Source organism: Mustela nivalis, assembly GCF_964662115.1.
Source record: "Mustela nivalis genome assembly, chromosome: 4".
Lineage (NCBI taxonomy): Eukaryota > Metazoa > Chordata > Mammalia > Carnivora > Mustelidae > Mustela > Mustela nivalis.
The window spans coordinates 149,051,572-149,062,440 of NC_139023.1; the positions used below are offsets into that span (position 1 = coordinate 149,051,572).

Below are 10,869 nucleotides of genomic sequence, written 5' to 3' on the forward strand. Positions count from 1 at the left end.
TAATGTATAATCATTCCAGAGATGAGAAATCAGAAACTGGAGAAAATAAAGTAATTGTTCTATCCACTGGTCATATTCCAACACCAGAAGCAAAATTGAGTAAATCTACTCTTTCCTACACCTGATAACCGTCAAAGTACATGAAAGCACTATTGTGTACCCACCCATGAGGGTCCTCACTCCAGTCATTCCTGACCCTACGTCATCCTAGGGTCCCTCCTGAGGATAAAGTCTTGCTTGCTCATGTTTCCTTCAAATCATGCCTCCCCAAACCCATCATGGCCCAAAGGTCAAATGACCATTGAAGTCATTAAAAACAGATCCTGTGATCAATGAATTTCCAATCCAGTTATTAACTAGATTCAATTTTCTAAAAGCCTCACCCCACTCAGGGCTCACATCAAGCCATGAACAATAGAACAATCTCAAAACTTTCTTCCCCCCACATGATCTGCCCCTCTTCTGCATGTCTGGAGTACCAAGAGAGCTACAGTATGCTTGTCTACTCATCTGTTCATCTCCCTCTTTCAATTAGATCACCAGCTTCAGGTCAGGGGCTGAGTCTTACTTTGTGACTCCAGTGCCTAAACCAGGGCCTGACATACAGTAGGGAGGTACTCAAAATCAGTCACTGAATAAACCATCTACCTTTACCAGATCCTGTCCTTGAACAATAACATGTTTTGTTTTAATAGCAGCGATCAAGAGAATGAAAAGATAAATGGGGGGGGGGGGGGGGATAGTTGCAAAAGACGTCTGCTAAGGACTATTATCCATAATATACAACTCCTAAAACTCAACAATAAGAGAACCAACAATTCGATTAACAAATAGGCCAAGGAGCTTAACAGACACCTCACTAAAGAAGATACACAGATGGCAAAAAAGCACATGAAAAGACGTCATCACAGTCATTAGGTAAATGCAAATTAAAACGAGATACCACCATACACCTATGAGAATGCCCAAAATCCAGAGCCATGATGCTACCAAAGGCTGGTGAGGGTGTGGAGCGATAGGAACTCTCATTCATTGCTGGGGGAAATGCAAAATGGTACAGCCACTTTAGAGGGCAGTTTGGAAGTTCCTTACAAAACTAAACACACCCTTATCATATGATCTGGCAATCACACTCCTTGGTATTTACCCAAAGAAGCTCAAAACATACATCCCCATGAAAACCTACAGCAGTTGCAGACGTATATAGCAGCTTTGTTCATAAGAAGCGCCAAAACTTGGAAGCAACCAAGATGCTCTTCAGGAGGTCAACAGATACACAGTAACTATGGCCCATCCAGACAATGGATTCTTCAGTGCCATAGAGAAATGAGCTATCAAACCATTCAAAGACATGGAGGAAGTTTAAGTGCACGTTACTAAGCAAAACTAGCCTGTCTGAAAAGACTATATGCTATATGATTCCAACTACATGACCTCTCGGTAAAAGAGAAACTGTCCACAGTAAGAAGTAAATATGGTTGCCAAGGGTTGGGGGGAGGAAGATAAATGGGCAAAGCACAGAGGATTTTAGGGCATAAAAGTACTCTATATGATACTCAGTGGTAGATACATGTCTTTAATATATTTGTGTAAACTCACAGAATGTACAACAGTAAACCCTAATGTAAACTATGGTCCTTGGGTGATTAGACATGTCAATATGAGCTCATTAATTTCAACAATGTACCACTCTGGTGGGATGTCCATAGTGGGGGAGGTTATGCATGGTTGGGGAGGCAGGGGGTAAATGGGAAATCTTTATACCTTCTCAACTTTGCTATAAACCCAAACCTGCTCTAAAAAATACATTAAAAATACATAGCAGTGTTTTCTCCCCACTGTGCTATTAAATACACATTATAGAAAATACAAATGTAAATTTAAAAATGCAAAAAAAGTCACTCAGCTCCATCCACCCTTCCAGTATTGGTAATTTGCTATTAGAATTAGTATATTTAGGGCACCTGGGTGGCTCAGTGGGTTAAGCCTCTGCCTTCAGCTCAGGTCATGATCCCAGGATCCTGGGATCGATTCCCACATCTGGCTCTCTGCTCGGCGGGGAGCCTGCTTCTTCCTCTCTCTCTTTCAGCCTGCCTCTCTGCCTACTTGTGATCTCTGTCTGTCAAATAAATAAATAAAATCTTTAAAAAAATAAAAATAAAAAAAAATAGAATTAGTATATTTACTTCCAGCCATTTTCTATGTACTTTGTTTCTTTAAGATTTGAAATCATATTGTAGAGGCACCTTAACTTTTAGCAGAAACATTTGCCCATGTTATTTTAAAGGTATTCCTAAACATTGTTTTTTTGAAGATTTATTTATTTTAGACAGAGCATGTGAGTGGGAGGGGCAGAAGGAGAGGGAGAGAGTCTCTCAAGAAGACTCTGGACCTTGAGCTCCATCTCATGACCTGACGCCAAAACCAAAAATCAGTCACTTAACCAACTGAGCCACCCGCCACCCAAGCATCCCCTTAACATCACTTTTAATGGCTTCATCATATTCTATTATAAAGACATATCCATCAGAATCATTTATAGGTTACTTCCAGTCCAGTCACACCATTGGACATTTAGGCTGTTTCTAATTTTCCCTAGAGTTAAAAAAAAAAAAAAAAGAAAGAAACAAAAAACAAAAAAACAAGACTGTGAATAATCCCTGTGCATAAACATCATCCACATTTTGGATCTAGTCTTCACTGTGCTTCCAGAAGTAGAATTAACTTACCAGAACATATCAACAATTCAAATTTTAAAAACTACATCACACTTTATATTTATCCCCTACTCAATTTCTTTTTTAATTTGGAACTTCATTCTGGATTCCTATGAACCTTGATCTACCTCCTAAATAAGCAATCCGTCCCACCTCTGCGCCGTCAAAAAGCTGACAAACACAACTTCTGTATCCCCATCCATGACACTGAAAAAAAATGTTGAATAGCTCAAGGCCAAGAATAGAACCCTGTGACGATCCTCTTCAGACCCCCTTCCAGGCTGACTCAGTGCCACTAATTAACAGTTTTTGCATATGACTGTCAAATTAATAACACCATCCAGCCCACATTCCACAGCTTATTTAATATGGACCATCATATCTTAAGAAACTGTTAAATACTTTACTAAAGCCAGAGTGCGCCAGAGCTAGTCCCTCATTTCTGTCCTAGCAGCAAACCACCGTGTAAAACAAGAAACGGGTTCAATTTGTTTGATACCATTAGGCTGACTTCTGGTCACCCTGACATCCGACAGCCACACATTTTTAAGCAAAGAGCACGTCACCTTTGGCTTCTGTTAATGTCACAACAGCGACATTTTAAGTAATCAGATTGTGCAAGCTGCATAAAGCAGGGCGAACACTGTTCCGTCCCTCTCACCTGGGGAAATGCTCCGGAATCACCGGTGGTTATGGACTTCCAAGGTGCACCAACTGTCCCCAAACCACAGAGACCTGAATTTACTCAACTTCAGCTAGTCTCCAAAAAGCTTAGTTTTCCAAGGGTCATCTGCACTATCATCTGGGTTTGAAACAATAATTCCGTGGTCATTTTGAATCCTGGATTATGAATCTCTGGACCACAGAGGCCTGCCCCCAGAGGTATCCTAGGAATAGGGAAATAAGAAATGACACAGCCCCTCTCTTTACTGTTCCTTTATTACTGACTCATATAACCAAAGATCCTGAGAATCTAATGTCATACGGCATTTGACAGTGGTGACTCACATTTCACCAAATTATTACCCCAATATCATTCTTGGAAGATAAGTGCCAGGAGCCACCATCTACCCATGCCAGCCAGAAGCAGAAAGTGGAGGGCTTGAGAGATCTTGGGGTCACTAGAAATTGGCCTCACAATACACAATATAGCCTAAAGCCCTAATTAGTGCCATTCCAATCATCATAAAAATATTTTAAAGTCCTAGCCAGCAGCAACTCGGCAAGTGCCGCTGATTTGCCTAAAACAAATCACTCGCACACAAATATCTCAGATTCCATCATGTCACACTCCTACCCAAATCCCCCACTGGCCACCCAGAACCAGGACAGCCATCCCAAATTCCCTAGGTTGGCATTTAAGTCTCTTGAAAGATCAGACCACAAACCTAAAGGCCTACAGACTAAATAGGGAATGTAAAGAGACTGCACTCATGCAGAAGTGGGTGCTGGGGATATGATAATGGGGAACCACCAGGCCTGTCTCCTGTCCACAGGAGACCACCACTACTCACTGCCTGATCTGATTCTTTTTTTTTTTTTAAAGATTTTATTTATTTATTTGACAGAGAGAAATCACAAGTAGATGGAGAGGCAGGCAGAGAGAGAGAGGGAAGCAGGCTCCCTGCTGAGCAGAGAACCCGATGTGGGACTCGATCCCAGGACCCTGAGATTATGACCTGAGCCGAAGGCAGTGGCTTAACCCACTGAGCTACCCAGGCGCCCCTAATTCTTTAAGAGAGTCCCCAGTCCAGAGGTTTTCTGCATCGTCCCAATTTTTTAAAACCTTTGTGTACTCCAAATTATAACCCTTCTGGGCAGAACACATTCTCTGGGTCACTGGTTTATAACCCCTACACGTTGATCCTAACCCACCGTTTCAGACCGGCATCTCCCCACCCTCTAATAAGAACCCTCTTTTATTCACTCTTACACACACTGTGCACATCCTAACTCCAAGCCTTTGTCCATGTTACAGAGCCCCCAAACTGTGCAGCATCATGTGACACACCAAGAGTTCATCCCAGACTTCCTTCCCGATCCCCAAAAGTGTTACCAAGCCACTCCAGCCCAAGCTGCTTGCCCCCTCCTATGAACCCTCCAGGGACTTATTTTTCACTTTGGCATTTAATCATCTTGCCTTGCTCCTTAATCATAGGTATACCTTCTCTCTCCAACTAGCCTGTAAATGTTCGATCTCTTCCTCGTGCTTCCCTCCACTTGCACTACGAACAGGACCACTGCACACAAGCAGCTTAATAAACACTTACTAGATGTGAAAGTTCTCTATAACTGTGTTTTCCAAACTGGGTTACATCCATGACAGAGTGGGTAAGTCAACTGAGTGGAAGACAGCAAGCATTTTTCAATGAAAAAGAAAAGAATGGGGGCACCTGGGTGGCTCAGTGGGTTAAAGCCTCAGGTCATGATCCCAGAGTCCTGGGATCAAGCCCCACAACAGGCTCTCTACTCAGCAGGGAGCCTGCTTCTCCCTCTCTCTCTGCCTGCCTCTGCCTACTTGTGATCTCTGCCTGTCAAATAAATAAATAAAAATCTTTAAATAAAAGAATGGAAAATAAAAGTACCAAAGGAGATGGCACCAGACAAAAGAAAGGAGTACTTCAGGAACTTAAATTAGATTTTTATATACATGATTTACTGTGCCTAGATCATGATGTAAATTTTATTTCTTAATGTAGGTCACAGATAAAACAGTGAAAAAAAAAAAAAAACACTACTTTTTAAAGAGTAAATTAGCTCAACCACTGCTCCATGAAATCCTTTTTGACAGTCATATACTCCCGATAAAAAAAATATCTGATGGACGCCTCTGCCCACACAAGGCAGTTTCCCCAGCTAGCTCACTGATCCTGCATCTCAGAAAAACGAGGCAGCTCAGGAACTCTGAAGTACATTCTCCGCTCCATTCTGCAACTTTTTGCAATCATCCTCTAAATTCGCCAGCCCTCAGATGTTGCAAGTTGAGGCTTGGGGAATTTGCTCGGCAAATCACCCTAAGCCACCCTTGCAACAAGAAAGCGGAATTCAGAGCTCAAGAAAAAACCAGTGCCAGCTCCTCACTGCAGGTTCCTGGGAACCAGCAATGGCAGAGGTTAGAACAGACCTGGCCCTGGGAGACGCAGTCTCCCCAGGCCCCAGATTCCCTCCTTGCTCCTTGCTGATCACCTTGCTGCTCCCCCATCTTATGGCTTGCCCCCCCACACCCACCTACGAAGGGACACCAGGACTAGCCTGAAGGTCTCGGCAGAGAGCATTATTCAACTTGTTTCAAAGCCCGACAATTTCTGTGTTTAGCAAATTCCATTCTTCCCTCCCATCTCCAATCCCAAGCTGCTCTGCCAGCTTCAGGTTCAGGACCTGGCAATGTCATCTGAATGGCAATACAGAACAGAGTATTCCAATTCACTCACAAGCATCCTCCACTAGTAGGACCTACGACCTCTGACCAAGACAACATCCCACTCAGAGTGCCTTCACTCTCCCAGCTTTGGCAGCGTGGTTTCCCACCAATCTCAGAGCTTCGGTTGCTTGCAGGACACCTGTGTTTGGACGTCTTGGCAAATACGAGAAACCTCTGCAGCCTGTCAATTGCTTCTCTCCAAAACACACATTTCCGATTTCTCCAGTTACCAACGACAGCAGTTCCAAGGTCCTGGCATGTAATCAATTTCCACAAAGAATTAATTTCCATTCATCTCCTTCCTTCACCCTGCCCCTATCAACAGATTATTTCAACAGTAATGCTTTTCTAAAATCCACCCTCTTTTCCATCTCCAGTTATCCCAGTCCAAACTCTGAGCACTCCACAACTGTAACAGTCTACTGATTCGTCTCTGAACACTATTTTAAAAACCTTTCCAAACACCCTTTCATTACGTCACTCTCTGGCTCAAAAACCTTTCACGTCTCCCCAGTACACACAGGGTAAAGTGCAATTCCCCAGTCTGGCTTTCTAGGACTTTCACAATCTTAACCATTGTTCCTCTCCATCTTTATCTCCTGCTCAGGAAACGTTCCCTTGCCTGGCCAAGCCCATCTCCTGTCTCTCAGGAAAGCCATGTTCAATCGCACCTCATGACTACCTCAAGGGTCTCGTCCTCCAGGAGTACAGTGCTGGTGATTCCTGACCACAGCCCTCTTCTCTGAGCTCCAACAGCATCTCTTCCACACTTCACATTTTGACAGCTAATTGTGTCTTATCTTAAGGTCTTATTTCACATTCTCAAGGGTTTCTGTCTCCTCCTCAAGATCATAAACTCTGGGAAGGAATCATCTCATCTATCTTTTGTATCCTCCCTCACCGAGATAAACTGTTTGAACCTACTCTCTTCTGGCACCTGTTACCTCTCCATCTCCTGCCTCTGGGCCTTGGCCAGTCAGTTATCCTCCAACTGCCCAACTTATTTCATAACTCAGTACCCTTAATCCAGTCCCCCAACTCTAACCTGTTCTTTGAAACTCCTCCTCCCCCCAGCATTTATAATAATTTAGGCAGCCATAGCCCATTAATTTGAACTTTAGTTCTGAAATCACTTCCACCTGGTCAGCAGGATTTCTGAGGCCTTAGATTTCTTGTGTGCCTCTTATCATCTCTCCCTGAGAGACTGGCACGGTGCTGAGAACACAGCAGCCCCTCAAAAGTACCTGTGGAGTTGAACTTAATTGCTGTTTCCCTGTGTTTCAAGTTCCTTGAGACCCAGAACCTCTGTTTACACAACACCTCAGGAGGGTGTCAAAAAAGCCTTCAATACCTGTTGATCACTCACTTTCAGGCAAACTGCAGCAGGGACACTTTTCTAGAATAAGTGTAAAGAAGATAGTGGCGGCCTGACATCAAGGAAACGCCTGCCTGAGGGAAACGTTTGAAAGCCACAGAGGACTGCCCAGGACTGCTTGAACTCAAGGAGGCAGTGCCACTCCACCGGAGTGGCAGGTGAGCTTCTTTAGATTTCTGAGTCAATGCTAAAGTGAAGGAGCTGAGCCCTGAACTCCCAGACGGAGTTAGAAAATTCTCTTTGGAATTGTTTGCATATGACAAACTCCCGGGCCAGGCCCCCACCCGAGCACCCCACATGCCCACAGTGCCCCTTCCAAGGGGCGCCAGGGGCCACCGGTGAGGAAAGGCAATGTTAAACCGCCTGGAAGGAAGTGGGGGTGGACAAAAGGGGACAGAAAGGGTGGGGGGCAGCCCCGGAGCTGGAGGGTGTGTCGCGCCGCGCGTCCCGGAGCCCGGCACTCGCTCGCTCGCTCGCTGCGTGGAGTGGGCAGGAACGCGCGGGGCGTCGGGAGGGCTGGGCTGGCGGCCCAGCCGGAAAGGGTCAGGGAGGGGGCAGGTCCGTCTCCGTCGGAGCGGCGACTCCGGACAAGCGCTCAAAGTTGGGGAGGGGGCTCCCCTGTGAGCGCCCGCGGCGGGCTAGAAAAACAAGGCGGCGCAAGGGAGGGCGGGCGGCCACCCCCCACCCAGCCTGCGCGGGCACTTGCACTGCCGCAGCGCCCCCGCGTCCCGACCGGCCGCTAACCCGGCGGCACCCGCCTCCCCTGCCCTCAGGCCGCCGACCCGGCCCCCGCGGGCGTGCAGAGCGTGGGAAGTTCCCGGGCCGCCCCCGTCCCCGGGCTGCAGCGCCGCGAGGTCCCCGCACAGCTCACCTCGCCCCGCCACGAGCAGCACCGCGGGCCGGGCAGTTCCCGTTCGGACAGCTCGGCTCGGCTCGGGGTTGCAGCTGCAGCTGCCCCCGCCCGCCCACCCGGAGCGGCCCACAGCCCCGCTCCGCTCCGGCCGCCCGCCCGCCGAGGCTCCGTTCGCGCCCACCTGGCCGGCCTGCCCTCCCTCTCCGGGACACTGCGCTCACGTACGCGGCCGCGGCCACAACCCGGCCCGGATTCCCCGCCCGGGAAGGGAGCGGAGAAGCGCGCCAGCCAGCTAGCGAACGAGCGAGCCTCGGGGACACACCCCCCCCGCCCGCCCCCTTCCCCAGCCACAGGCGCCGCGCGCGCACGCGGCCTGCGCGCCCCCGCCCGCCACGCGCGCCCGCGTTCCTCGCCACACACCCACCGCGCGCCGAATACACACTCCCGGCCACCCGTAGACAGTGGGCGCTCAATAAGTGCCCGAGCGACCCCTTATGCACATGCGCACTTGAACCTGACCGACTTGTGACACACCCCCACCCCCACCCCAAAATCGGAACCGGCGGCTACAGCCCCAAACCAAACTTGAATGTTTGCCTTTTTTCAGTGAACCGCAAAACGAGCCAAAGTTTTTTTTGCTGTTGTTTTTCCAGGCCTGGCTCTGGGATGGGCTTCTCCGAGAGAGGCCGAGCTCGGCCCCAGGGCGGGAAAGGAAACCAGAGAGCTCTGGGCGCCAAGGACGGGAGTTTGGCGAGGGCGACAGAGACCCAGGCCGCGCAGCCGGCACCCGCTCCCGGCGCAAGCGAAAGCGCGAGAGGGAGGGAGCCAGCCTTTCCATTTTCTTTCGGGGTTAATGGTTTCCTATCCATTTTATGACATTTTATTCGATTTTTACCCGTTCGTAGTTGTAAAGTGAGGTGTTATTTACTCTTTCTGGAATTAAATGAAAAAAGTTAACTATTAGCTTTCAGCCCTTATGTAAACGATACCAGTTGCTTTTGGCACCGTTAGGCTCTGGCTTTTGTATAATTTGTAACGAGGAGAATTGAAGCTGTTCCATTGTGTTGCTCTATGTTTTTGAGAGATAAGACCACAGCATTACAACGGTAGTGAGGGGCCCCAAAGTCTATAGGTACGAGTAATATACATTTATATTCAAGTAAATGTAAACAATAGAAGAAATAATTCCCCTCCCCCAAAAAGTTTTAAATAGTTTTGGACATACTTGCTGCAATTCTTCAACTTGAGGTATGCCGTTTTTCTTGCAGAGAAGCAATGGGGTGTGTACTGGAAACGATTAAACTTTGCAGTCAGACAAGCCTGGTTTGCAATCCTGATTTTACTGCCTTATCTTTATGATAGCAGATTTTTATCTCTCTGAACCTCAGCTTCTTTATCCGTAAGTTGAAATAGAAAGCATAGGTATAGTGCCTAGGTCATACCCAATAAGCAATAAATATTGTTTCCTTTCCCCCTTCTCCCACCAATTACATAGAAAAAAATATCTAAGTAGAATCAAATTCTTATAGGACATACATTTCCAACTGCCGGCGATTGTGCCCCCAGGACACATTAGCAAGGTCTGGATACAATTGGGCTGGGGGAGGAGCGCTACTTGATAGGTACAAACCAACTGTGCGGCTAAGTACCCTGAACACAGGAGAGCCCCCACACAACAAAGAATTACCTGGTCTAAGATGTCAGGAGTACCACTGTTGAGAAATCCTGCTGTAGGAGAGTTCTGCTCTCAAACAGTTCGCCAAAGACTGATTCTACCTTTCAACTCTCATCCTCAAGGAGACATTCTTGTTTTGCATTTAAAAGAACAACAATGGGGGCACCTGGGTGGCTCAGTTGGTTAAGCAGCTGCCTTCGGTTCGGGTCATGATCCCAGCATCCTGGGATTGAGTCCCACATTGGGCTCCTTGCTAGGCAGGGAGCCTGCTTCTCCCTCTGTCTCTGCCTACCACTCTGTCTGCCTGTGCTCGCTCTCCGTCTCTCTCTCTGACAAATAAAAATAAAATCTTTAAAAAATAAAAATAAAAAATAAAAGAACAACAATGAAGCCACCGTGGGGATCACAGCAATTCCATTAAGGCTCTGAAAACCTTTCCTTAACATGAAAATGCAGATTCGAATTTTACATTTAATTATTAAAAGAGTAGTTTAGTTAATTAACAAGAATGTATACTCCCTTATTCTTAAGGTATTTTATGTATTACGTATTACTGTGGTTTATAAATAGTTTAATGTTCTTTTTTCCCTTTTCCCTCCAACAGTGGGTGTTCGCTCACTGTATATTCACCTCTCTGCTAAGTTCCTCGCCTACCCTAACATTTGTAATATAGTCCCTGCCCTCAAGGAACATATAGCCTGGTTGAAAGTGGATTCAGGCACATGAAACAATTAAGGAACAATACAAGATAGCACATAATTAAGCTTTAATTGCAGGACCCAGACTCAGGTGGTTCAGATGAAAGGTTAGTGAGGTCAGCAGCAACAG

At 46.7% G+C, this 10,869-nt stretch overlaps 1 protein-coding gene across 7 annotated transcripts in view; it reads right to left on the bottom strand.

Annotated features, from left to right (window-relative positions):
- Positions 1-8,909, bottom strand: part of ZNF395 (zinc finger protein 395) — a 44,151-nt gene extending 35,242 nt beyond the window's left edge. The window contains exon 1 of one of the 7 annotated variants that reach the window (XM_082726850.1): positions 8,791-8,909. The gene's annotated coding sequence lies outside the window, so the exon portion shown is untranslated. Of the gene's footprint in view, positions 1-7,974; positions 8,685-8,790 lie in introns of those variants that run through there. The other 6 variants (XM_082726849.1, XM_082726853.1, XM_082726848.1 and 3 more) reach the window with 6 other exon arrangements.
- Positions 8,910-10,869: the final 1,960 nt, after the last annotated feature.